Source organism: Dermochelys coriacea, chromosome 26 (assembly GCF_009764565.3).
Source record: "Dermochelys coriacea isolate rDerCor1 chromosome 26, rDerCor1.pri.v4, whole genome shotgun sequence".
Classification (NCBI taxonomy): Eukaryota; Metazoa; Chordata; order Testudines; family Dermochelyidae; genus Dermochelys; species Dermochelys coriacea.
The window spans coordinates 843,755-868,927 of record NC_050093.1 but is presented as its reverse complement, the minus strand read 5'-3'; the positions used below and the strand labels follow the sequence as shown (position 1 = coordinate 868,927).

At 45.2% G+C, this 25,173-nt stretch overlaps 1 protein-coding gene across 13 annotated transcripts in view; it reads right to left on the bottom strand.

Annotated features, from left to right (window-relative positions):
* The window catches only part of ZMAT4 (zinc finger matrin-type 4), a 208,860-nt gene that overhangs the window by 110,151 nt on the left and 73,536 nt on the right, over positions 1–25,173 (bottom strand). The gene's annotated exons all lie outside the window — the stretch shown is intronic.

Below are 25,173 nucleotides of genomic sequence, written 5' to 3'. Positions count from 1 at the left end.
ATGCAAGTGACTGCAGAAATCAAACATTATGAAAAGATATCCAAGGTACAAGTCAGGAAGAGCAAGGCTGGGAGGAATATGGACCCTAGCAAAGCAACAGAGCAGCAGAAATCGCTTTAGAAACAGCATATAAAAATCTGTGTCCTGATCAAAATCCATTTTTTATTTGTACATCAGTCACAACAACCCCATGTGCAGTCGAAGGTGGTAAACAATACAGCTTCTTTAGCACCGATCTGAGTCAACTGATTGTGATGGAAAATAAATAACGTGGAAAACAAAAGGCTACAGAACAGTGTCGGCAGAAAAATTACCATGTGCAGAAAGCACTGTTTCTGATAGCTAATTACTGGGTTTGAAGGTATGCTCAATCACTTTTGCTACCTGCTCTAGGTTTAGCCTCCATTTGTATTCTCTGGAAAATGACATATGGGGAAAACTATTCCCCAATATTCCAGCGGGTATTTCAGGTACCAAAAATTTCATTGTGAAATCCTGTCAAGCACAGACTGAAAATGCAGGGAAATAGACTCACTTAAATCTAACAAGAAAGGGAGTACTTGTGGCACCTTAGAGACTAACAAATTTATTAGAGCATAAGCTTTCATGAGCTACAGCTCACTTCATCGGATGCATCCGATGAAGTGAGCTGTAGCTCATGAAAGCTTATGCTCTAATAAATTTGTTAGTCTCTAAGGTGCCACAAGTACTCCTTTTCTTTTTGCGAATACAGACTAACACGGCTGCTACTCTGAAACACAGCTATTCTGTGTGCTGACAGGCAAAGCTGGGTGCAGGCTCCCAAGGCTAGTTGCTGAGTTTACACAATGACAGGAGCTGAGAACCCAGTGCCCTAATCACACGAAGAATACTGGCCCGAGGGCTCGCTGACTGCCTTTGCATTTTAAAGGGCTTTATTGCTTTTTAATAGAGACACAATGACAAAGAGGAAGAAGAGTGTGGGACAGAGAGATTAGAGGGTAGAGGAGAATAAATGGAACCAAAGCCTCCTTTATGACATCTCTTGAAGTCTTTGTATTAGACTAAAGCATGCAGAGATCTCAGTTGTACATAAAGCCTGTGCAGTTAAAAAAAATTCAGAAGCTTTTGGCAACAGCAGCTGTTTCGGGTGCAATTTATTACCAAGTGTCTGAGAAAAAAAAACAACAGTCATCTCAGCAAAGGGGCGTTCTATATTAGAATGTGAGCTACCTCCATTAAAGGAAGATTTCCATATAAAACCTGTACCCGTTTATATAAATCATCCTCACAAAAATACCTCTATGAAGCCAGACAGATTGAGGACAGATTTAAATTCAAGTATCGAGCACTGACAAGGAGAAAACAGAGTTTTTACCAATCCCACATATTTCTTGCAAAAAATGGTCAATAGCTAAAAGGTACCTAGAGCAACAGCTGCAGACAAAGTATCACTTTATTTCTGTTGTACTTTGCCAAATGACAGCCGAAATAAACATTCATTTTCAACTGGACTTCTCCTCAGCAACAAACTACAGCATAAATGCAAACTTCACTTGGTGCTAAGGCAGTATTTTGATTGAGCTTTCTTTTGCATATTACAATACACAAGACACCCACCACTCACCTGTTCAGCAACAGCATATAGACCCAAGCAGAGAGTATTAGAAATACAGGTTGTTAGAATAGGGAAGGGAGAATATGAGGAAGGGGAGAGGAAAGACAATTAGATTGTCCAGGATGTGTCTCTCCCCTCGACAAGAGACTCTATTGCTCCTGAAACGTCGGTATTTCCCCAAGCCTGGGTGAATCTTCTCCCTTTCTGGGCTCTGAATCATGCAAGAGAAACTCCTTCACAGGGCCACATCCTTGCTCTGAATGGGCCGAGAACACCTCCCAAGCTGTCTCCCCAACAGCAGGTCAGATATTTCGGTTTCTGGCTGACACAAGGGTGGCAGAGGTAACTCAGTAGCCAAAGAATTAAACTGACTTTTTTGGGGACCGCAACAAACATCTGGGATGCATCTAACTTGAGAAACTAGTGTGATGGTGGCTCCTATTTCCACCCGAACCAGTCCGCACACCCACCCCCAAGCAAGAATGTGGCTCCTGTCCAGCATCAAAGCGTCATTCTACCTGTCCTAGAGATTTCCCTTTACAAACCCATAACAGACTGGTCCCTGTGCTTCCCAAGCAGACAGGCAAGATCCTGTAACCAGTGCATGCTGCACTTCGGAGTATAAGGGACTGGACTCGGGTTCAGAATGGTACTATTGGCAGGTGCTGTGCTGGACATGCATATAAGATCACAGGATTAGAGGATAGATGGATGTGTACTCAGTAAGATCTGCCATCACTCCTACTCCAAGCTGGATTCACTTTCACATTCCCTCCTAAAAACACTCACTCTACATAAAAGGCCTGATTCTCCTTTCACTTACACCTGTGTAAATCAGGAGTAACTTCACTTAAGTCAACAGTTTGATATAAAAACAGGTGTGAGACCATAATCACACTCAGGGCATTTATTTCAGATCAAATCAATCAGGATGTAGTATTTCACAGGGTGATAAGAAGAGAATAGAATGAATGACACACCAGCCAGCACTGGGTGCTCCCTGTGGAGGGCCACCCATGACTCCCAAAACACTTCTGCCATCTGACAACTTGTCATTCTGAATCATTGGTCTGGGTGCAAAAGCTAAACAGAGGAATACTGAAGCTTTGCTACTAAACAGAACTTTGATCTTCAAGGAAAACTAGATTCAAGTTCTCTTCTTCCTGACTAGCTATATGTACAATGAAAAAAAATATATTTTCTGTTCTGTTAGATTAAAGTTAAAGCCAGACTGGTGATGGGAACTGGAGGCAACAACTGCAAAGAGCTGGGGACGCTGAGCCAGTCATTCCAGGTTACTGTGTTTTCAACTCCTATATGAGAGCATTGGGTCCTATGGTAATAGGACCCCAGATCATGGAGATGTAAGAGTCAGCATAATCAGTAACATTTAAAAGTTCTTGCCTTCCACTTAATGCGTCCTGGAAGTAATAATACAGACAGCACTGGCCACTCCTTAATACAACTTAAGATAATAGGATGATCACAAGGTTTGATGGGCTATGAATTGTTTACTGGGAACCTAGTCCAGATCCCTATTAAGATAAAATCATTTGGCCTTGCTTATTTTTGTGTCTCTAGTCAAATCTCACTCATCAGCTCCTTTACAGAGGAGTCACAAAATGGATTCTCTCTCCCACAACATTTTTTACAAAACAAAATTTCAAAAATAATTGAGTCAATCAAAATGTTTTGTTTTGACTCTTAAAGGAAATTTTTAAAAGATAAATCAACCCATTCATTCCAAATATATCAAAGTGGTCTCATTTTGGCATTTTTGAATTTTTATTTTCCGTGTTTTTTTGCAAACAAAATTTCATCAGATCAACACGATCTCTCAAACACACACACTGAAATAGCATTTTTGACCAAAGTTCTCTCACCAGTTCTAGTCTGTACCGTGAACAGGTTAAAAGGGAAGAGGCCACTGCTAGCCTGAAAAGAAGGCTAAAACGTTGGCACAACTCTAGTCTCAGGGAACACACTCGCAAAGGTACTTATTCCGGTTTCCCTTGTAAGTCACTAAGGCATTTCCTATCACACTGAGTCATGGCTGCAGCATGTACCACAGAAGCACCATCTCTCTCAGAGACTCCCTGGTTGTTACTCAAGGTCTGCAGAGGAGGAAGAGGGCTGCCTTCTTATAGATTCCCAGCATGCCTTTCTGAGGACTAGCTCTTTAAATTTGGCTGATACAAACAGCTGCATCCCTAACGTGGCCTTTTTACATTTGGCTGCAGTTCGATGCAGCTCCCTTCCTGCTTCCTTTACCTTTGTTGTGTTTCTCCCTTAGTTTTCCCTAAGGGCAATGCCATGTTCTCACAGAACAGACTCTCGGGGGCCAGCAGTGGTGCGGGCAGGCACAAGGCTCATGGGAAATGGAGAAAGTCACCTTATTTTTAACAATGGCTTCCCAAAGCTGAAGCAGCCTTAATCTGGCCAGCCCTGGCAGGAGGGGACGTTCCCAGCATGCCTGCACCTTGCAGAAGCGGGGGTCTCACAAACAGAGCTCAGTGATGGAGCTATTGGGGAGCATGCAGCCCACTCAGCACTCAGGCATTTCTGGAGGTAGCGTTGCCAACTTTCTAATCACACAAAGCCCAACATCCCTGCCCTGGCCTCCACTCGCTCTGTCCAGCGCGTGAAGCCTCTGGCTGCCCATGCACCGCAGGGATCTGGCGGCTGCTTCCAGGACCCGTATGGAAACTGCCTTAGCCCCGGATCCCCACTGCGCCGCCGACCAGACTTTTAAAAGGTCCCTTTTTGACCGGGCACCTGACAACCCTATCTGGAGGTGACGGGTCCCAGGGAAAACATGGGGTGGGGCCAAGGGGATATCTAGACAAGGCAACAATTCAGAGCCTCCCTCTCAGGTGCTTCTGCTGGCAGAACTCCTGCTGAGTTTCAAAGCACTGCCTGTGCTCTGGACTGGTTCCCTCTTGCTTACTGCAGGGCTAAGCTGCCTCACAGGGGTATAATATACCCTTTAGATATATATTTGACCCTGTGTTTCCCTAGGCAATGAAGGCAGAGATTCTCCTTGGATGCAGTTATGCATCGTGACTCCCAGGGAGCCCCGTAGGGGCAGTGCAGTGGGGTTTTGTTTGTTTTTTAAATGAGCACTGACTTTTGAGAAGTCTCCATGCTGCTAAAATGAATCTGCCTCCAAATTTGGCACCCTGAAGTTCCCAGTGCGGCTACCTAAACCCAGCAATGATTATTTTTGTGCTAGTGTCGTGACCACAGGCCCCAGCTGGGCTGGGCCATAGACACACACTATGGGGCAGTCAGTCTATCACCCTCAGGTATTTGGAAAGCTTTTAGGCTCTGCCATGATGCATAGAACCAAGAGGGGGAAGCTTCCTGCAGTCTTCTAGAAGGGAGGATCACTAAGCAGCTGTATCTCTGCAGATTTCTCCATCACAGCATCTGTAGATAATTTACAAGGTCTTTAATCTTTAACAAAGGGGATATTCTAGGTACAAATCCCAAGAACAGGGCAAGTTACTTCATTGTTTAAGCAAAAAGAAGAGGTTCTTAAAAATACAATAGGAGCAAGAGAAAGGCGAAGGACAGTATAAAGAAAAGGAGGACTTGTGGCACCTTAGAGACTAACAAATTTATTTGAGCATAAGCTTTCGTGAGCTACAGCTCACTTCACAAAAGCTTATGCTCAAATAAATTTGTTAGTCTAAGGTGCCACAAGTCCTCCTTTTCTTTTTGCAAATACAGACTAACACGGCTGCTACTCTGAAGGACAGTATAGGTTCTCTTCTTAGCAGGGAAGGAGAGCTAATAATAGATGACAACAAAAAGGCAGGTGTTCATTGCCTATTTTGCTTCAGTCTTCACTAAGAAGGTGAAGGTGAACAGATACTCAACACACAAGACTAACAAGGGGGAAGGAACGCAAGCCAAAATAGGGAAAGAAGAGGTTAAAGGATATTTAGGTAAGTTATATGTATTCCATTCAGAATGGCCTAACAAAATTCATCCTAGAGTGCTTAAGGAACTAGATGAAGAAATCTCAGAACGATTAGCAATTATCTTGGAGAACTCCTGGAGGACTGGTGAGGTTCCAGAAGACTGGAGAAGGGGAACAAAGAGGACCTGGGGAATTATAGACCAGTCAGCCTAACTTCATTACCTGGAAAGATACTAGAACAAATTATTAAACAATTAAATTTGTAAGCACCTAGAGGATAATAGCGTTATAAGGAATAGCCAGCATGGATTTGTCAAGAACAAATCATGTCAAACAAATCTCGTTTCCTTCTTTGACAGGGTCACTGGCCTAGTGGATGGGGGGAAGCCGTAGATGCGATACATCTTGATTTTAGTAAGGTTTTCAACATAGTCCCACATGACCATCTCATAAGCAAACTAGGGTAATGCAGTCTAGGTGTTTTGAGAAAAGGCGGCTGTGGGGGGACTTCATAACAGCCCTTCCCACCTCCCAACAGCTGTTTGGCAGTGCTTAGGACTTTCTGGGGAGGGAGGGAGAGGAGCGGGGATGTGGCGCACACTGGGGAGGAGGCGGAGAAGAGGCAGGGCAGGGATGGGGACTTGGCGGAAGGGAATGGAATCCGAATGGGAAGGGGTGGAATTGGGGTGGGGCAAGGACAGTGCAGGGGTGAGAAGAGGCAGGGCAGGGGTGGGGCTGGGGCAGGGCCGGGGGGGGGGGGTCGATCACCCACCAGGCAGAGAGGAAGTCAACGCCTATGGTCCTGGCTCAGCGCCAGGGGCTGGACTTGATCACTTCTCAATGTCCCTTTCAGCCCTAGAGTTCTATGATTCTATTCAACCCTAATCCAAACTCCTTTTCGGAGCATGGAAAAAAGCAGGTTCCAGCTTTCTCCCATCCTCTTTTGCCACAGAGCCTCTCTGTTCTATTGCTTTTGAGAATCAAAGGCAAGCAGTGCATTTATTAACTCCCTTTGACACTTGTAGGTGCAGGGAGTTCAAAAGCAATTGAATACTTCTAATCACTTAATTCCACTTTAACTCTCTCTGTCTGGAAAAATCTAAAGATATGCCTGCACCAGGAAAAACAAACAAACAAACAAAAACACAAAAAACTCATGGCTGGCCTGGGTCAGCTGACTCAGGCTTGGGTTCAGGGGCTGAAAAATCACCACTGTGTAGACATTTGGGCTCAGGCATCAATCTAAGTACTGGGAGGGTGGAGGGTCCCAGAACTTGGGCTTCAGTCCAAGTCCAAATGTCTACACAGTGATTTTTAGCCCCACAACGCAAGGTCAGCTGACCAAAGCCAGCCACTGCCACACCACAAGTCTGCTATCCTTGTGTAGATGTATCCTAGCAATTATTGAGCCCACAATCGGTTAGTCCTTGGCTCATCTTCAGTAGCTAACCTGAATTTTTAAAAGAGATACATGGCTGAATTGCTTTAAGAAGGTATCTCAGAACCTATTGTCAAGAACCATGCAAAAAGTAACCTGGACATTCCCTCTTCCACCACTGCCAGCAAGCAGTCAGCCTCCTAGATAATATTGCTGCAAAACATTAGTACTTTAGGTGGTAGATAAGAAATGCAGAAGCTGAGACACAAAGGGATTCAATTTCTGCACCTACTTACTTCTAGGGAGCTGAAGAATTAATGCACAGCCACGGTCTCTGCCAGCTGGACTCAAACCATTCGGCTGAGTGCAAGCACTTAGAGTGCGCTGCAAGTTCTAAATATTTCAAACTCTTCGTTCTTTCCCCGTCTCCACTGCAAACAATGGTCATTGTCTGCTGCTGTTTCACAGAGGTTTATTATTTATTGAAGATTTCCTTTTTTCAGTGCTAAACCTCCCCTTTCCGGATCAGTATCCTCTCTGCATGTCAGTTCAGCATCCTCAGCACTAGTAAATTGTGTCATGAGATACTATTTTAAATATCTTGTGCCATATGGCTACCATTCTTCTCACTAGCTTCGGCAACTATATACCTCCAGAAATGGTTTTCATACACAGTCTCTCTTATTTCAGAGTTCACATTTTCGGTTTCACAATTTGTTATTTCTACGTTTTGGCAGACAACAATCAGCAGAAAACAACTAATGTGAAAGGGATTTTAAAAATACTTACAAACTTTAGTACAAAGATCATGCTTTTAGAGACAGTTTGTGGCCTTGCTGTTTCAGAAAGCTACTTTTACCCTCTGTTTGATAATGCCCACAAAATGTACATCCAAATGCACTTAGAACAATACCCAAGGGTGGGGGGGCGGGGAAGAGTACTACGTAGAAACTGAAAGTGAAAGATATACATTTTTGACATCAAAGCTGAGTGCCTTAGCAACTGTCATCCAAATCCTAGAACACACTGCACAGGTACAAGTATAAAAGCTACAGCGAACGCCACAAAAGAGAATACACCTGTGACGTGTGACTGCAGACCAGCTAACTGTACATGCAAAACTGTTTCATCATCTAGATAAAGAGATGAAAAACCACAGACCAATGGGACAGCAGGGATCAGTTTGATTGGCTAGCTCCAGCCCCAGACCTCATGTCTGTGGACATCAGCTCTGGAAGGCTAAAGTAGTTCTGAGCTACACATTTATTCTCTCCACTCAAAGTGAGCAATGCTTTTCTAATCGCAATTGTCTAAGCCTGGAAGGACGGGCAGCAGTTCAGACTTGGCACACACTCTGGGACATGTTTTTTCTCAAAACCAGCACACATCCTGCTGCTCATGGTTACTTACAGGTGGCACTGGCCACAGCTGAGTTAAGCTGGAATTCAGAAAGCCATGTATTGCTAGCACATTTCCAGACCTCATAATTAGAGTCACCTGCTTGATCACCTGCTCGAGGCCGTGTAATTAGAATTGCTGCACTGGCTGATTTTTTCATCTCATCTGATCAATGACAAAGAGCATTAACAAGATAAAGCACAAAGTTGTACCTTCTTGTGTTTGCTCCAGCTGGGGATGGGGAGGGAGGGATCCTCACTTTTCAATCCCTGATCCAATTTATTCTCAGACACCTTGCCCACCTTTTCCAGAATTAAAGGCCCAAGATATTCAATGTTTAAATTCAAAGGATAGGTGACAAGTGAGTATTGGGGTGAATGCCAAATGGGAGCAACAATCCAGAAATTAAGGTCCAGGATTCTGATCAGTGTTAGGAATTATTTGTGTTCTTTTGTGACTCGGGATCGTGAGTAACACTGCCAGCTTTCTCAAGTTGTTGAATTCATTTTGCAAACAAGAGTAAAAAATTCCTTTATTAATAATTAATGTGCTTTCAGCAATTGTCTGCATATGCTACATTTATAACAAGGCATTTGAAGAAATGCAAACAATTGCCTTTTGAAGTGGCTCCTTTCGCAGACGAGTCAGCTTGATGGATGGCTGGGCCCATTTCATGAGTTAACATTTTTTGTACGTTTTTACTGCCATGGGGTAGGTGGTGCTTCAGCCGTGCACGGGGAACAACAGAGTTCGTGCATGTGGAGATCACATGGAGCAGAGAGGTCACTAGCATAACAAGGGGGGGGGGTAGGACCAAATAAGCAGAAGGAAATGGAGAGCAGAGAAACGGCCTACCTGAAGTTGCTAATGAGAGCGCTAGCACCTCCCGCTGGCAGTAGGGCAATACTAATGGAGTTAGTAGGCTTGCAGTACAGACTGCAGCAGGCTCTCAGAACTCCAGGCTGATGAATGCTGCAGAGGAGAAAGGGTTTGTTGTGTGGAGCCCTGGGCAGTGGATTCCCACCCCCCAACAAAATGTAGGAAACCACCATTACAAGAAATAAAGCAACACTAGGATCCTACTGATAAGAGGAGCTCAGGGGAAAGGGTGCAAAAAGCAGAGGGGTGACTGCTGAAGTGAGGCCTTCTTGCCTGACCCAGAGAGCAAGACTGCAGCTGGGACTCAAGAATTTCTCCTATGAACTGCATGGCCTGACCCCCAAGCTGGCCAGTGCTGGTGTGAGTCCAGCTCAGGGTCACCATCTCCAAGAGGGGCTGGTTTGACCCCAATCTATGGAGAATTGGATGGCAGCGGTTCCAGACCTGCAGGGCTTTGCCATTACAGAAACCCCCTGATCATAGGGTGTTGACTTTCCAGAAACTAAAAATCGGGAATATGTTCACTTGTTCCCTTTTCCTAAGGGACTCTGAGCAGAGGAGTCCGGGCTCAGAGCTGCCTAAAACTGCACTGCCTAGAGTGCCACCTAGCCGTTGTCTGGAAGGCTAATGCTTCCAGTGAACACTGGCCACGGTAAGGAGAGTGGCAAAACCATTCTTATGGCCAGCGTTGGAAATCGTATATTCCTACAACAGCAGTACCCCCTTGCACACTGACAGGGCAGAGCCTACAACTGTCACTACTGCACAAAGGAAACTGGCCAAGAGTCATAATTGCAGTATTTTATTTTTTATGGTTCAGAATCAGCTGTCACACAACACAGCCCACCCTGGGTCAAGACATCAGCTAAGGCTGCTAGGGGAGCCCTTGTGGCTGGGGCAGACACAGCTTGATGGGCAGAGAGCTTCCTGCTGTTTGAGGATTTACATGCTGTGAGCCAGCGGGTTTGAGGCAATCACGCCAGCTGGCCAACCAGCAGAATCTCTTTGCTGCTACTGAGCTGTGAAGGAATAATGGCTCTTTTTGCACGTACAGTGCCCAAAAGCATGCTAGGCACCTGACAGCACCAAGAAGGTGGCCCAGTCCCTGCCTTGGAGTTTTCAGCCTAGTAGCACAGCAAAGCAGCTGGGCAGAGGGGTCAGGAGTGATGTGGTGGGTTTGCAGTAACAGATCAGTCACTTGCTATCTAGGGTGCTACGTGGCTGAGTGACTCTTTGCATCAGTTTTGATAAAAGCATTTAAATGAAATCTTTAAAAAGTCTTCCACAAATAGACAAGTCTGGGCTGCTCGTGGCCCGCAAGGAGAAGCCGGCCTCGAGGAGGTGGCGGCACCCGCAAATCTGGTGGAGAAGGCATTCCTGAAAACCCTTCCCTTTGCAGGCAAGTAAAGGCTCAGCCAGTCTCAGGCCAGGCAGGACTCGTCTCAGTACATCTCAGCAGTGCACAGCCAGCCAGGTGAAATTCCTCTGAAGCACCGGCCACCAGCCGCAGCCTGGACCCTGGCCTCTCTGGACCAGCCATGTGATTCACTATGGCTAATCCCACACCTCCCTGCTCATTCCTGAAGTGCTGCATTGCAGACGCCACCTCCTAGTCAGACTCGCTCTCAGAGCCAGTAAATGCTGCTGGGAGCAGGGAGGACTTCCTCTCCTCGCTCTCTGAAGCTGGCCCCCTCCTCCACTCCAGGGCTGGGTGGTCTCCCTCTGCCAGCCTTTGCCTCTCATTTCCTCGGTTGCTCTGCCATCCAGACTGGGGTTTGTCCCCCTCTCCATGAACCATCACAGTCTCTTCAGACTCAATTGGCTTCACTCCTGTTTTCAGCTTTTGATGCATTTTGACAAATATTCACAGACTTCTGAGCCAGAGTGTGTGGCACAAGCCAGGGAGCAGGAGGGATTCTGCATGCGGCTCATGCACAGCTGAGCTACATATGTCAAAACATCTCAAAGGCTGAGACGGGAATGCAGCAGAGTGGGAGGGGATGAAGTTTCAATATTTACAATGGGCTTGTACTGAACTTCCAAAAATATTGAATCCTGGACAAACTGTCTAACACAAGCCACCAAATTTCTCCTTTGCACCAAGTCACTGCTGCATGCTTATCAACATTCAGCAAGGGACTGGATAGTTACATAGATATCCAGTCATAATTAACAATGAAAAAATGTCAAGGAATATTAAACTTCCTGCTTTGGGGTTTAAACCAATCTCCAAATATTAGAGACAAGGACTGACATGTGGGAAGGAAAGAATTATCATCCCATAGCTGCGACTGTCAGGTTCTCACACCCTTCCTCTGAAGCATCTGTCATGAGTCACTGTCACGGGTCAGTGTCACAGACAGGATACCCGGCAACATGGGCCACAGATCTGATCCAACCTGGCAATTCCTGTGTTCCTCTTCTTTGGGGGGGAGCAGATACCAAGTGTCCCCCTTTTGTAACTTCTACACCTTTGATGGAGTCACACATGGGATGAGTCTGGCTCATTGTGCATGAAGAGTTGCTAGGAGAACATCTCACCAAGTGCAGAATGAGGAATGCCATGTCATACAGTGAGGGGGGCACAATTATTCTGCAAGATCCCCAGAGAAAGTGACTGGTTTAACATGCTGCTGTACTGAGAGTGGGGGTTGGCCAAGCAGGTGATTTGTCAGCCTCCCACTGAATTCCAGTGATACTAATAAATGAGGATTTAGGATAATGGCCAAATGCGCCTTCCTACCTTTCACCTAGTTCCACAAAGAGCAAGAACCAAGGAAGCAACAATTTGTGTATGTAAAAAAAGATGCACAGTGCCTGAGCCAAAAAGGAGCAGGAGTCGCTCTCTGTAGATTATGCCTTCCAGGCAGAATAGGAGTGAAACCAAGAGCTCAGAGAGAGAGAGAGAGAGAGAGTCCCCCCTAAATAGCAATGTGTGATGCAGCATGGCCAAAGGTTGACATAGTGAGTGCATGACTGAGACACATACGGTTATGAATGGTAGTAAAAATTGAGCAGTACCTCCTTTACTCACTGCCCCATAGAATACAGGAACAAAAGGGTCAATTGATAAAATTAGAGGCAGATTAATTTAGAACATACTGGATAAAGGAAAAAGAAAAGGAGTACTTGTGGCACCTTAGAGACTAACAAATTTATTAGAGCATAAGCTTTCGTGAGCTACAGCTCACTTCATCGGATGCATCCGATGAAGTGAGCTGTAGCTCACGAAAGCTTATGCTCTAATAAATTTGTTAGTCTCTAAGGTGCCACAAGTACTCCTTTTCTTTTTGCGAAAACAGACTAACACGGCTGCTACTCTGAAACCTGGATAAAGGAAAGAACTGTTCACACAGAGCAGATTGCCAGGCTGTGACATTCATTTCCATGCAAGGTCATAGAGTTCAAATACTATAGCTGACTTAACAAAATTCCAGGGAATCCAGTTCCTTTTAAAGTGGCACAATCTCATTTAATATTATATATATATATATAGAGCGCACCAAAGTGTGTCCAATTAACTGACATTTAAATAATCTATACAGCGTATGTCAAATCTTAATTGCAAACTTTTGCTATCTTGAATAAAAATAGATTTTGAATAGTGGCCTAATAATTTTATGGCTATTGTACTGAAGTTTGTGTTATGGAATGAAGGATAATCAGACTCCATGTCTCAGGAGATAAACTAATCCCTGCAGGGGACAGGAAGGAATCCCAGTCACCTGCCCCAGAGCAGAATTGTGCCCCTGGCCAGGTGGGAAGATCCATCTTCCTTGCAAGCAGTGGATATTGCCCAGAGCCAAAAGCAAGATACCAGATTTGATGAACCAATGGTTTGTTTGGGTTTGGCAAATCACTCCACTGAATTTAATAGCATGTTGTTGCTCCATAGTCGGAGGTTAACCTAAAGTTACCACAGTTCTTTCCCTCTCCCACTCTATTCAGGATTTCCACTAGGAAGGCAAACATTTGGCTCCCTGTGGTATATCATGCATGGTTCTATTGCACTCAAAAGGATTGAGCTTCCCACAACCATAACGCTCTGTGACATGTGCCAAACATCTGGTAGCTCTGCAACTAACCTAATCGCAGTCATTGCCATTGGTACAGCAGTGGTGGGTCAGCAAACACGCATAGCTCATAGTACGGCCACTAACAGCATGTTCAGCAACACCCAGCCTCTCCCACTGGGGTACCTGTGACTACAAACTGATCCATTCCAAGCGATTTCTGACCACTGCCCATTTTCAGCTCCTCTCTCTTACTGGATGTTTTACGTGTGCCAGTGGTACCGGAGGGATGGGGCCCATGCACTACAGCTGCCCACCCCTCTTCCTGACTCTAAATGCATCTCGTCAGTCAGTGGGAGGAGCTTGTCTCAGAGGAATCTCTGCCACCAAGGCTCTGGTACACAAACTCCAAAAGAATGTAACTAACACTGGCAAAAACAAAAGGAGTACTTGTGGCACCTTAGAGACTAACAAATTTATTAGAGCATAAGCTTTCGTGAGCTACAGCTCACTTCATCAGATGCATTACACTGGCAAAAACGTGACTGAGGCATGCATTTTACTTTGCTTCTCACCACTGTAGCTAATATTGTTGGTTTTGTTGTAAAAACAACAATGATGGATGTTGGGAGGCAACCAACAACTACCTCGATCTAGAAGAAACCCCACCATGGAAATGCCAGTATTGAGAGTAAAAGAAAAAGAGGGATGGTCAAATGCACCTCCATGCAGAAAGAAAGTACAAGTTCTGTGCACTACTTAAGTCACACTTGAGCCCTCAAACTAGGGCTGATGTTTCAGCCTCATGTTGGCCATCTGCAAAGGAATGGATTTTCCCAGCAGGTTCAAACATGTGAATTAAAAATCTGTGGCCACCCATGTTAAATCCCCAGGAAAATGATCGCTGATCTTCCCCCCCACCCCATTTATTAGGGTGTATTTGTAATACAAGAGCCCCTCTGCACTCCAAGATGGGTGTTTTGTGATATATGAACCTAGCTAATAGAGTCCAATCTGCACATGCAGCTAACCAGCCATGATACAATAAAGCAGTCCTTGGCTAAAGTGAGAGATTTACAAGCTCACTTGGGAGAAATGTCAGTGCATAAAACACACTCCCAGATTCATGCTGAAATCCCCACTGATGCCTCATGCATGTATTGTCCAAGCAGGAAAGAACGAAGATGCTTCCGACCAAGAGGAGCGAACATCAAACTGCTCTCAGGCTGAGAGAGGAGATGTGCTCTGGTTAGGATTTGGCTTGATGTAATTAAATGGCAGAGGAAAGGAACACAGACAGACACACAGGTACATTTAAAGTGCTGGGAGAGGAGGACTGATTAGTATAAGCAAAGGATATTGCTGTTTGTGAATTCCGGCGCAGCTCATGGCTCTGTCCCTGCAGTAATGCATTCTGCTTGTACTGAAACCTGGCAAGTCCCCCACCCCTCGGGAGACAAGCTGATCTGACACCCTAGGAATGAAACCATGATAGAAAGTCCTTGCCCTTTATTTCCCCCCACTCCTCCCTTTCTCGCCTTTTCACTTGCATCCTCTTTTATACCACACTCTTCATTAAGGGCAGCCTCCCACTGCCTGTACCCCAAAGGCCAGATTTCCCAGCAGTTCCCACTGTGACCCTTGTGGACAGATTTTTCAAGACAGCTCAGCACCCACCATGCACCAATGTGCTGAGCTCTACTGAAAATCCAGCCACGCGCCTCCACCTTTCTCTGCTGCCAGTCTCTTCCCCAATGACACCGTGGAGGCGAGCGTGAAGCCCTGGCACCCACTAGGAAAGGGACACCACGGTTCTGAAGGAACCGAACCAAAGTTCTCCGCTTGTGGGGAACGTGCTCTTACAGCGTGAAAGGGCTTTGTAGTTTAGCTACAGCCAAACTACGCTTGTCATGTGACGTATCAGTTGCTATGGTAACAGTGGTTTCTCATGAATAGAGGCATAAATAGTCTTGTGAAAGCCTCCCTGGAATTTGAGTTCCTTGCTGCCAGGCTGCAGTAACCAGAACACCTTCCTCTCCATGCTGTCTGGCCCTCGCCCTTTGAGGCTGCCCCAGGCCTTGGAATCTCACCTGTCCCAGGTGGGGCACACAGGACAGGTTCTCCCTGCTGCAAAGAACATACATTAAAAGGAAATGTCTGTAAATATTTCATGTGTCAATTTCAGTGCCATTATCCTCAGGATGCAATGTTTATTTCTGGAGAAACAGGACCTACTTTTTCCTGTGGATCCCTAATAATGTATAAAACAGTAGGAAGTGAATCAAGCTGAAGTCTGTGCCTACCATTAAAACACAACTCAGCCTCTGGTAGTTTGCATAATCAGAGCTTGTCATCCCTGATCAGCATCAGTTCAGAAACCCAAGAGGCAAAGCCATGTTAGGTGGCAATGAGCTCAGATGAAGAATCCTCTGGAGAACGAACGAACGAACGTGACTATCAATGTTTGGGAGATTATTTTAATACTGGATTCCTGGATAAAAACCTACGTAGGCCCAGCTGGATAAACCAAGAGCATTTCTTTAGGGAAACACCCTCAGCACCTGGTCACTTGGGCAGATGTACAATTGAGAGATGAGCCATGTTTATTTCAATATTTTAGCTGGTTTATTGTGTCAGCAAAAAAACTCTGTCACCAGGGGAGTTCACAAGACCAGCAAAGGGACTTGAGTGTAATAGGAACTGTTGAAGGGCTCTAGCTACAGCTAGAATTGAACAGTGCTCAAAGAGTGGCCGGCTTTTCCCTCCCCTCACTGAGGTGAATGGCCCTGCTTATTTCAGCGAGACTTCTGCTGATCATTCATTTAGAAGATGCTCTCCCGCTGCTGGCAGGAGAGATGAGGGCTCACAGATGCATGGATGGGAAGTACAAGTACACAACACACTCAGAAATTATCTGTGGATCCACAGACACCAGACTGATAGTCAATTTTACATTATACTGTTTGCCTGCTGCAGCCAGAAAGGTTACTACCAAAACTTTGGATTTGCCCATTGTTGGATACCTTCCAGGGAAGAGAGCCTGTATCCAGGATGTTTTATTCTAGAAGGGGACCTGTGTCTAATTTCCTTCTCTTCCTGCTTTAAGCAAATTGCAGAGAGAATTCCATTCTATTCTATGTTTGGTAATGAAAACTGGGTTTGCTTAAGGGTTATTTCCATTATTATATCTCCTCTGCCATGATCTATTTTACTTCATTCTGATTATAGTAAATCCCAAGGAGTCAGCTGCTTAGTTAGCGATACAGATCAAAAAGAAAGCTCAGTTTATGTCTGCTTCTTTTTTCTTTGCCTGTAACGAGTCACAGTATTACAAATCCTGCAGGTAAGGGCCAGCTCAGTCCTTGTGCATAGCTAGTCCCCCTTCATTATTTAAGGTTTGTATTCCCGGCAAACCCAGAGGCCTCGACTAGGTCAGGGGCCCCTGTGGTAGGTGCTGTACAAACTTACAGTAAATGGAAATCCCTGTCCCAAAGACCGTACATTCTAAAAAGACAAGACAAAGCAGGAGGAGACACCAGCAGGCTAGGGGTTGCTGGGAGGAAGGAGAACAGTAACAAAGACAGCAGGCTGTTTCTGCCTAGACTAGCTGCATGTGTAATTCAGAGCCCGTCAGCAGCAGCAATCACAGTGATCTTCTTCCCCCAAATGCGCTACCCTGCGCAGCTGAGGCGCTCTAGCCACCAACTGGCCGACAGCCAGACATGGGGGACAGTTAGGTCCGGGACGCTGGAATAATGGGGTGCTGAGAGCCATTAAACCCAACTGTAAATCCTGCATATGATGGAAGCTGCTTCTGCTGCCATACCCCCAGCACCCCTAGTTCCAGCAGCTATGCTTTGGTCGACCACCCCCATAACCATAAATGGCATCACAGCCCATAGCATGCATCAGCACATGGACACCAGTGCTATGAGTAAAGCCTGCATTGGCCATCATCCAGTGTCCCCTTGTAACAGACCAATCCAATTTTGTACCACACAAAGTTAAAAGGGTGAACACTTGATTTACAGTAATATTTAAAAAAAAATCCCTAAAAACCCTGGCCACCCCATACAGAAGTACAGTGAAGTTTCTTTCATCATTCCATACACGGGAGGGCTAGCTCAGCCACTACCATAAACTGGCCCCACTCAATGGCACTAAGATTATTTAGGTCACCTGAAGATCTGCAACCCCCTTGCCCCCCCACAGTGTTTCATGGAGGGTGTCGAGTTTTATCTCCTCCTCACAAAAGGCTGGATGGAGTCGCACATCACAGCCCTCTCCAATGGGCTGTGCTGGCTACAGAGCAGCGTCGGCCAGGGGGATCCAAAATACAGAGTCTCATCACGAACCCCCCCATACGTTATGAGAATGGGACAAGTTAACCTCTGCACTTTACGACTCACCAAAAACAAATATTTATACATGAGAAGAGAGATTTAACCCCATTCCATCCAGGATTATGAAGGAGCACGACCAGAAAATGCTCAGAATGAAAAGCTCCCTTGAGCCTTTATTCCTTAAATATGAATGCATTAGCCATGATGTGCACGGCTCTGCTAGGCTGTCAGGCAAGGGCCAAATAGCCCATGAGTGTTGCAGAGGCCTTGTGCGGTCACGCCGCCCGGGGCGAATTCCACTCACAGGTGGCCCCAGAAGCAGGGGACTGCTCTCTCCTGTATAGTTCCGAGTTACCCTTGGTCCCTGCTCCAGAAGAGCGATGGGGATGGTCTTTGTGGCTGAGGCACTGGACAGACCTGGGATCGGTTGCTGGCTCCTCCACACGTCTTCTGTGACCTTGGTGAGTCACTTAACCTTTTAGGGCCCCAGTTCCTCTTTGTAAACTAGGGAGCATCATTCTCCTTTTCTCCCCTCCTTTGTCTTGGCTGTTTAGACCGGAAGTGCCACGTTTGTGCAGTACCCAACACAACGGGGCCCTGATCTCCGTGGGAAGAGGGGGTCCCTCGTGCAACTGTAATACCAACAGGGTTAGCAAGGCCTTGCTGTAGAATTGTACAGTAATCAAAATTATTTCGTCCTCAAATAGAGAGGAAAGGTCAAATCCTGCTTGCTCTGTTCAGGCAATCAACGGCACTGGAATCAAGTCAGGTACATTAGGAAGGAGGATCTGGTCCACAGTGTGAACCATGTCAGTAAGAGCCCACTGGGAATTTTCTCTCTTCCCACCCTGCAGAGCAGATCTTTGCAGATCACCGTCACTCTTCTCAGTACATCGTGATTCCCTCTTGTCCCTTTTCATGAGGATCAGAACAATTCAACTCCCACTTCTCTACTGGGAGGCAGTTTGAGATGCTGACAGTTGGGGGGAGGGGGAGGCGCTTTGGCCCCAAAGAGCAGTATAGGACAGGTAACTTTCCCAGCCTTTACTATACAGCAGAACCTTAGAGGTTATAGCTGAGATTTTCAGAGCTGGCTAAAGGATTTAGAGAGAGAACCCGCATTACCACTACTGCTGTGTGCCTAAATCTCCTAGTCAGCTTTGAGCATCTCAGTCTTTGTTCTTTTAATATAATTCCATGTGCTGACTCCACGTGGTCTAAAAGGGGTCAGCAGATTTCATTAAACCTCTCTGTTATCATGTAATCTGTATATTCGTCTCATCAGCAACAGCAGGCAACAAGATGTTTTCCCAGAAACAAAGCATAAGGCGCTTACATCCCAGCATCCCCTTCTTTCCAAACATTGTCCCTTGATTATTGCTTTTTTTAAAAATCACTCACTTTTATTTCCTGCATCGGTGGGTCAGAGAGGCAGCAGTTGTCTTATGTGCTTAGAGCCGAGGCTCCTAGGTTCTGTTCAACCCCTGCCATGATTGATGGTTGCACATGGCCTTTCCATGCTCGTTTCCCTAGAATAAAACCACCATCCCATTCCCCTACCAGTGGATGGGTCAGGAGTCTCATTCATTAATTCTGATATTATTTGAGTTCCGCGCGTGAAAGGTGCTACCAAGGGGCAAAGTATTAGACTTCCCTCGATAAGTCGTAAAATGCCCAGCACCATGCCCACACCATGCTGAGTGCTAAGTGTGCCCCTGAGAAGTCACCTCTGTGACACTAGAATTTTTTTACACAGTGATTCGGTTTATCACCATTACACTGTTTGGGACATCCCTGCCAAAGTGCTTGAGGATGGTGGGAAGGGAATTAAAAACCTAAAGCTACAGCAAGATACAACATCTGTTTTCAACAGGTCACAGAGGGTAGTACTCACTCAGATGAGAGCAGGGGATCTTGGTGCTGTGGTCGAAAAAAAGCCCGAGAAGCTCTGAGATCTAGAATACACCCCCCCCAAAATTCTAATCAAACCTCAAACTAAGGAATTTCTCAAGCACCATTGCATCTGCAGAACAAAGGCGCCTTTAATGTTTTAAGACCAAAATGGAATGACAAGGACAAGCGGCAAGGAGTAGTGGATGGTGACCCTCTTGAGTTGGCAGCCATTGGGCAAACAGCAAGAGAAAGAAGGGGCTCAATTTAAAGCAACACCAAATGGAAGACTAGTAAAGTAGCCTCGTAATTTCAAAGGCTATATTGTTAATCAACATTACTCGGTTTCCACTACAGGAAGACAGATGTTACAAGAGCACCTGAGTTGTCTTGTATATAGGAAAATAGTTAAGTTGCCATCAGATGCTGCTCGAGAATACATAGCATAGTTACTGCCCAGGTTTTGCGTTGAAAGACAGATAAAACTGGTCAGCATTGTGCACTGTTTGCATGCAGCTCTTGTCAAAGAGCTCCTAACAGCCTTATCCATATTCTGGAGCCCCACTGCAAGTGCATACTCTACTGCCAACGTAAGGCAGCCAATGGTACCATGCAACAGGGGTTTGAGAATGAGTGGAAAGTCCAGCGAGGCGAGGAAATCAGCAGCAAGTGAGGCCTTTCAGAGAGCAGTTTCCTAGACTGTTAAAGACTTTAAATGTCAGCAAAGTGGTTAGAATTGCAACAAAGATATCCAAAAATTAACAAGAAAAAAAACAAAAAACAGCCAAGAGAAATAACAGTTCCATTGTCAACACAACTTAAAGCTCTTCAGATCTAAGCTACAGCTGCTGGCATATTTGAGAATTAGAATGATTAACTGTTGTTGTTATAATTAGTGGTATCTTGCAGCATCTCTAGTGGCCGGAAATAATGTCATAAAATTGTCTAATTGCTTGATATTTTCTGATAGTCAGATCTAGAATAACTAACTTTATGCCTTTGTAGGCTTATTTTTGAAACAGCTGCCATTTCTTCATTCTCCATTATGACCAGGTGAAGGGTTAGGAGAGTTCACAACCATATGTCAGTTTTAGACCAGGGGATTGTTTGGGTTAAGTGAAGTTTGTTATCCATGACACTTCAAGTTCCCAGCTGTGTTACTTTCTCAGAAAAATCCCTGACCCACTGGGAAATGCTTTTCAGCATCCACAACTGGATCAAAATCTTCTCCTAAGGTGTAAACTAAATGCAAGCATTGCTTTCATCATATGAGAGAGAAAAAATGTGGTTGGGAGAAGTTACGAGATGTGGCTTACAAACGTCAAGGACTTGGACTGGCTGAACATTGTCCATCAATGTTTTTTTTTTTTTGACAGAAAAGTAAAACTGGACACCTTATTGAAGGCCTCTGCTCAATGTGCAATGAGGTTATATTAAAAAAAAAGCAAACAAGATGTTAGGATGCATAAGGAACAAGATGGAGGATAAGAGAGAATCTTATAATGCCATTATACAAGCCAACTGGGTGGCTTTTCGGAAATACTGTGTGCCGTATGGTTCACCCTGCCTCAAAAAAGATATTGCAGGAATGGGGAATGGGGTGGGGGGGAGGTTAATGGAAGGCAGCAAGAATTATTAGGGCATGGACAAACTCGCATGGAGAGATTGAAAAGATTGGGATTGTTTACCTCAGAAATTAGATAAATAAGTGGAGACATGAATGATAAAGAATGAATGGGATAGAAAAAGGAAGACTGGGGGCTTCTTTTCTCCCCGTCTCATAAAACAACAACAAGGGGCAATTCAGTGAAATTATCAGTTTTGAGTTTGCCGCCTCTTAAAAGAACATTTTTTACCCAAAGTGTAATTAAATGTTGGAACTCACTGCCACATGATGTTTGTTGAGGCCAAGAACCAGCCAGATTTAAAGAGGGACTGGATATTTATATGGGAAACACAAATATGCAGAGTTAGAAGAGTTGATGCTAACATAAAATTTACAAAGGAGATAAAACCAGGTATTTCAGACTCAAGCTAGACTAACCATTGGGGACAAGACTTTGATGCAGAGCCGGTTAATGCATGTCTGCACACTGCCATCTTCCTCTGATATTGCTGGGGCTGGCCAGAGAGGACATTGGAATAGATGGATGGATCTGGTTTTGACACTATATGGCAATTCCCATAGTCCACAACTGGACAATGGAGCTCTCTCCACCATAAAATATTTCAAAGCACACACACACACCCCAGAGAGTTTCTCCTATTTTAGAGGATCCTATCTCCTTTTGTTTTCACACAGCTCAGAGATATGCAGAGCCCCTTAAAGCAGCCAGTCCTCAGAAAAGATTGCAAGGTAACATTAAACCCAATGCTGCCTGTACCTGCTATGATCTCCCTCCCCTTAGTTCTCCTTCACAGCATCACAGAGCCCAGGCTGGCAGGTCAGGCTGTGCCACGCTGAACATACTGCTCATCATACCAAGCTCCTTCAAAAAACCCTGCAAGTTTTTGTTTTGTTTACTAGTGCGCAGTCTGTTCACATGTGCTTGGTATATTTCAGACGATGGAGGGTTTGTAGCAGCCTATACAGCAGGATTTTAATTGGTTTATTAATTTACTGCTTTAAAAGCAGTGGGTGTTAGTTTCCATTCTATTTCTGGGGTTTCTGACAAGCGGCTCTGGGTGTAGAATATGCACTATTCAGAGCTTTTCCGTTTTCTTTCATTTTAAGATTGCAGAGCTAGGAGTGCTGGGAGCCAGGAGACAATTGCTGGTTTTTGCATCTGGTGTATTTTTCAGGGTGTTTTTAAACATCCCTGTGTTGTCCTTTCCCATCAACTCCAAAGCGTCCAGTGTTCTTTGGGGCCAAATCAGGCTTTTGCAATACCTGGGAGCAGCAGCTTCTGCCAGCTGTTGCCAGCAGAGCTCCCAATTCACTAGGGATTTGCAACCCTGAACCCATAGCTGCCCTTCAATAATAGACATGCTTGTAAAAGCAAACATCAGAGAGAGGGGGGATGACACCTCCACAGCTTCAAGTGAAGCTGCTGATATAAACCAGAATGGCTCATTCACTCTCCCCTGCATCCAGGAATCATTCCACCAATAAATGCTTATTGGCAAAGAGCAGTGCCTGGCATAACCACATTTGATGCCCCATTTCCCTATTAAGAAGGAAGACTAATCTATCTTTGCTTTGGAAAAAAAATTTTTTAAAAACAACCTAATATTTCTCTCTGCGCTTTAAAGGTTCTTTAAAATCCTTTTTGAAGCCTCTTGTGTGAATTTCCAGACCTGCTCTCCATCAGTTTACTGGTGAAATGGATGAAAACAAGTCCTTTGAAGTGTCAGCATTTGCGAATGGTTTGGAGACTGGCTCAGCTCTGCACTTTGTCAAGTACTGGAGGGAGGATAAATGCCATTTCCCTCTTGATTTCCCTGTCATCTATTCTTCTCCCTGCAGATGTAAAAGCCATAATAAAGGTGGAGTCATACAGTACATCCCTTGGGTTTGAAATACAGGCCTCTCTCAACTTCCACATGACATGACTGCCTTATATCTTTGCTGGGAGGGCTGCCTCAGGGCTTCCATTTATCCTGTAGATGCATACATACCCTGCAGCCATCATATCCTGTACATGGATCCTGCACCATTTTATCACTTTAGTAGAAAGGCCTGGCTTGCCAGTTCCTTTAAAATTAGCACAAGGACTATGCTGGGCGAAGGATGCACTACCAGAAGAGCTGGGGCTCCTGGATTGGATCACGTGCCTTTGCTTATGCCTCAAAGCTCAAGGTTATCAGGCAGCATCCTCATAATACAAGGCATATCCCCAGCCCACATGGAGCACCAGTGATGTCTCATTATCTTTTTGAGGGAGCTAACAAGCATATGGACAAGGGTGATCCAAAGGTAGAGTGTACTTGGACTTTGGAAAAGCCTTTGACAAGGTCCCTCACCAAAGGCTCTTAAGCAAAGCAAGCCATCATAGGATAAGAGGGAAGGTCCTCTCATGGATCAGGAATTGGTTAAAAGATGGTGTCACTTAACCATGAAAATGAAGGACCAATGACATTGAATAGGACCAAGCACAGAATGACGATAGGCTTCCCACACTCAGTTCTGCCCACTCACTTGAGTCTGGACGTGCAGCATTTCTGGATCTCTTGAGCAGGACAGTCAGCTCCTTTGAATGCAGGGATTATCTTTACATTGTGCACTTAGACAGTGCCTGACACAATGGGGCTGCTGCAATAAAATCATAACATGTGTAACATTTTCATTTTCAAAGGTGCCAGGCTCCTAAATGACTTCAGTGCTTTTGAAAATGTTCCCCAATGTTTAGCTGCATGGCAGGCTTAGTGACATGTATCCACTTGGACCAGCCTTCAAGCAACAGACATGGAAGTTAAATTGTGGGATTTGCACCCAGGTCTCGCAAACAGTTTGGATAGTTCTGAAACCCCCTTGACACTATACCTCAGGGGAGCATCCTGTAAATCCAATATTCCTCATCTATATATAACTGCGCTGCTGCATCTAAAGCATGCCATGTGAGGTACCAGGGGAAAAGTTATGCCTCTGTTCCATATAAATGGGTGCATCATTAATGCACAGGAAGTTATGAGAATTGTGTTGTATGATGGTAACTAAAATATGCTGTGAGCTGGGGAATCTCCCAGATATTAGATCCCCAGAGACAAGGACAAGGGAGGTAACCAGTCCCAGGAAGGTGTCAAACCACCATCAACAGCTGTTGTCCAGCCAGGGAGCTAGGATGCAAGGACTCACTTGCACAAGGTCACAATTCCCCAGGGAATTGCTCAACCTTGCCCAGGGACTCAGCAATGCCCACCAGACATGTCCAGATTGTGTTCTCCAAGCACATGGTACTAAGGGTATAAAACAGAACACAGGGGCCCCATGCTTGGCCTTTTCTCTTCCCTCCACCTATGCTAAGAAGACTGGTGATTTCACCAGAGGAGAGTGACCCAGGTTTAAAGGGAGAAAACTGTATATTAAGGACTGTAAGATCCAATGGAGTGAGAACATTGCTTGACCTAAATACTGTCTAGTGTGATAAGGGTTATGGTTTAGACTGCAAAACTTATATTTTATTTTGGAAACAACTCTGACTTTTTGCCTGTCGCTTATAATCACTTAAACAGTAAAACAAGTTTCAGAGTAGCAGCCGTGTTAGCCTGCATTCGCAAAAAGTGTCTTTACCAGTGAGTTTGCCTGAAGTGTCTGGTAAATCTGCTGAGGTTTACAAAGGCCGGTGTATATCCACTCTCCATTGATGCAGTGGTAAACCAGTAAATAAACTTGCATTGCTCAAGAAAGGGTCTTGAGCAGTGCAAGACGGTATATTCCTAAGGTACAAAGCTGGGAGCGGATTTGGCTGGTACCTTTCTCTGAGATTCATGAGTAGCTCTGGGAGCTCCACGTGCAGTTGTACTGAGTGGTACCAGCACCTAGGGTTATGCTGATTGCCACTAGTAAGGCATTGTGAGAGAAAACCCAGACTAAGGAGTAAAGAGGGCACAGTGGTCCCACAGTCCCAGGTTACACCCAGGGGTCCTGTCACAACCCCCTCGTTAAGGTCCGACACACAAGTGCTGGTCAGGAGTCGATGGCTGGATCCTGAGCTGGTAGGAAACCAATTGCATTTCAATGGAGCTAGGCTGATTTACACCAGGAAAGGATCTGGCTTTGACACTGTTTCCTGGCACCAGTCATATGATGT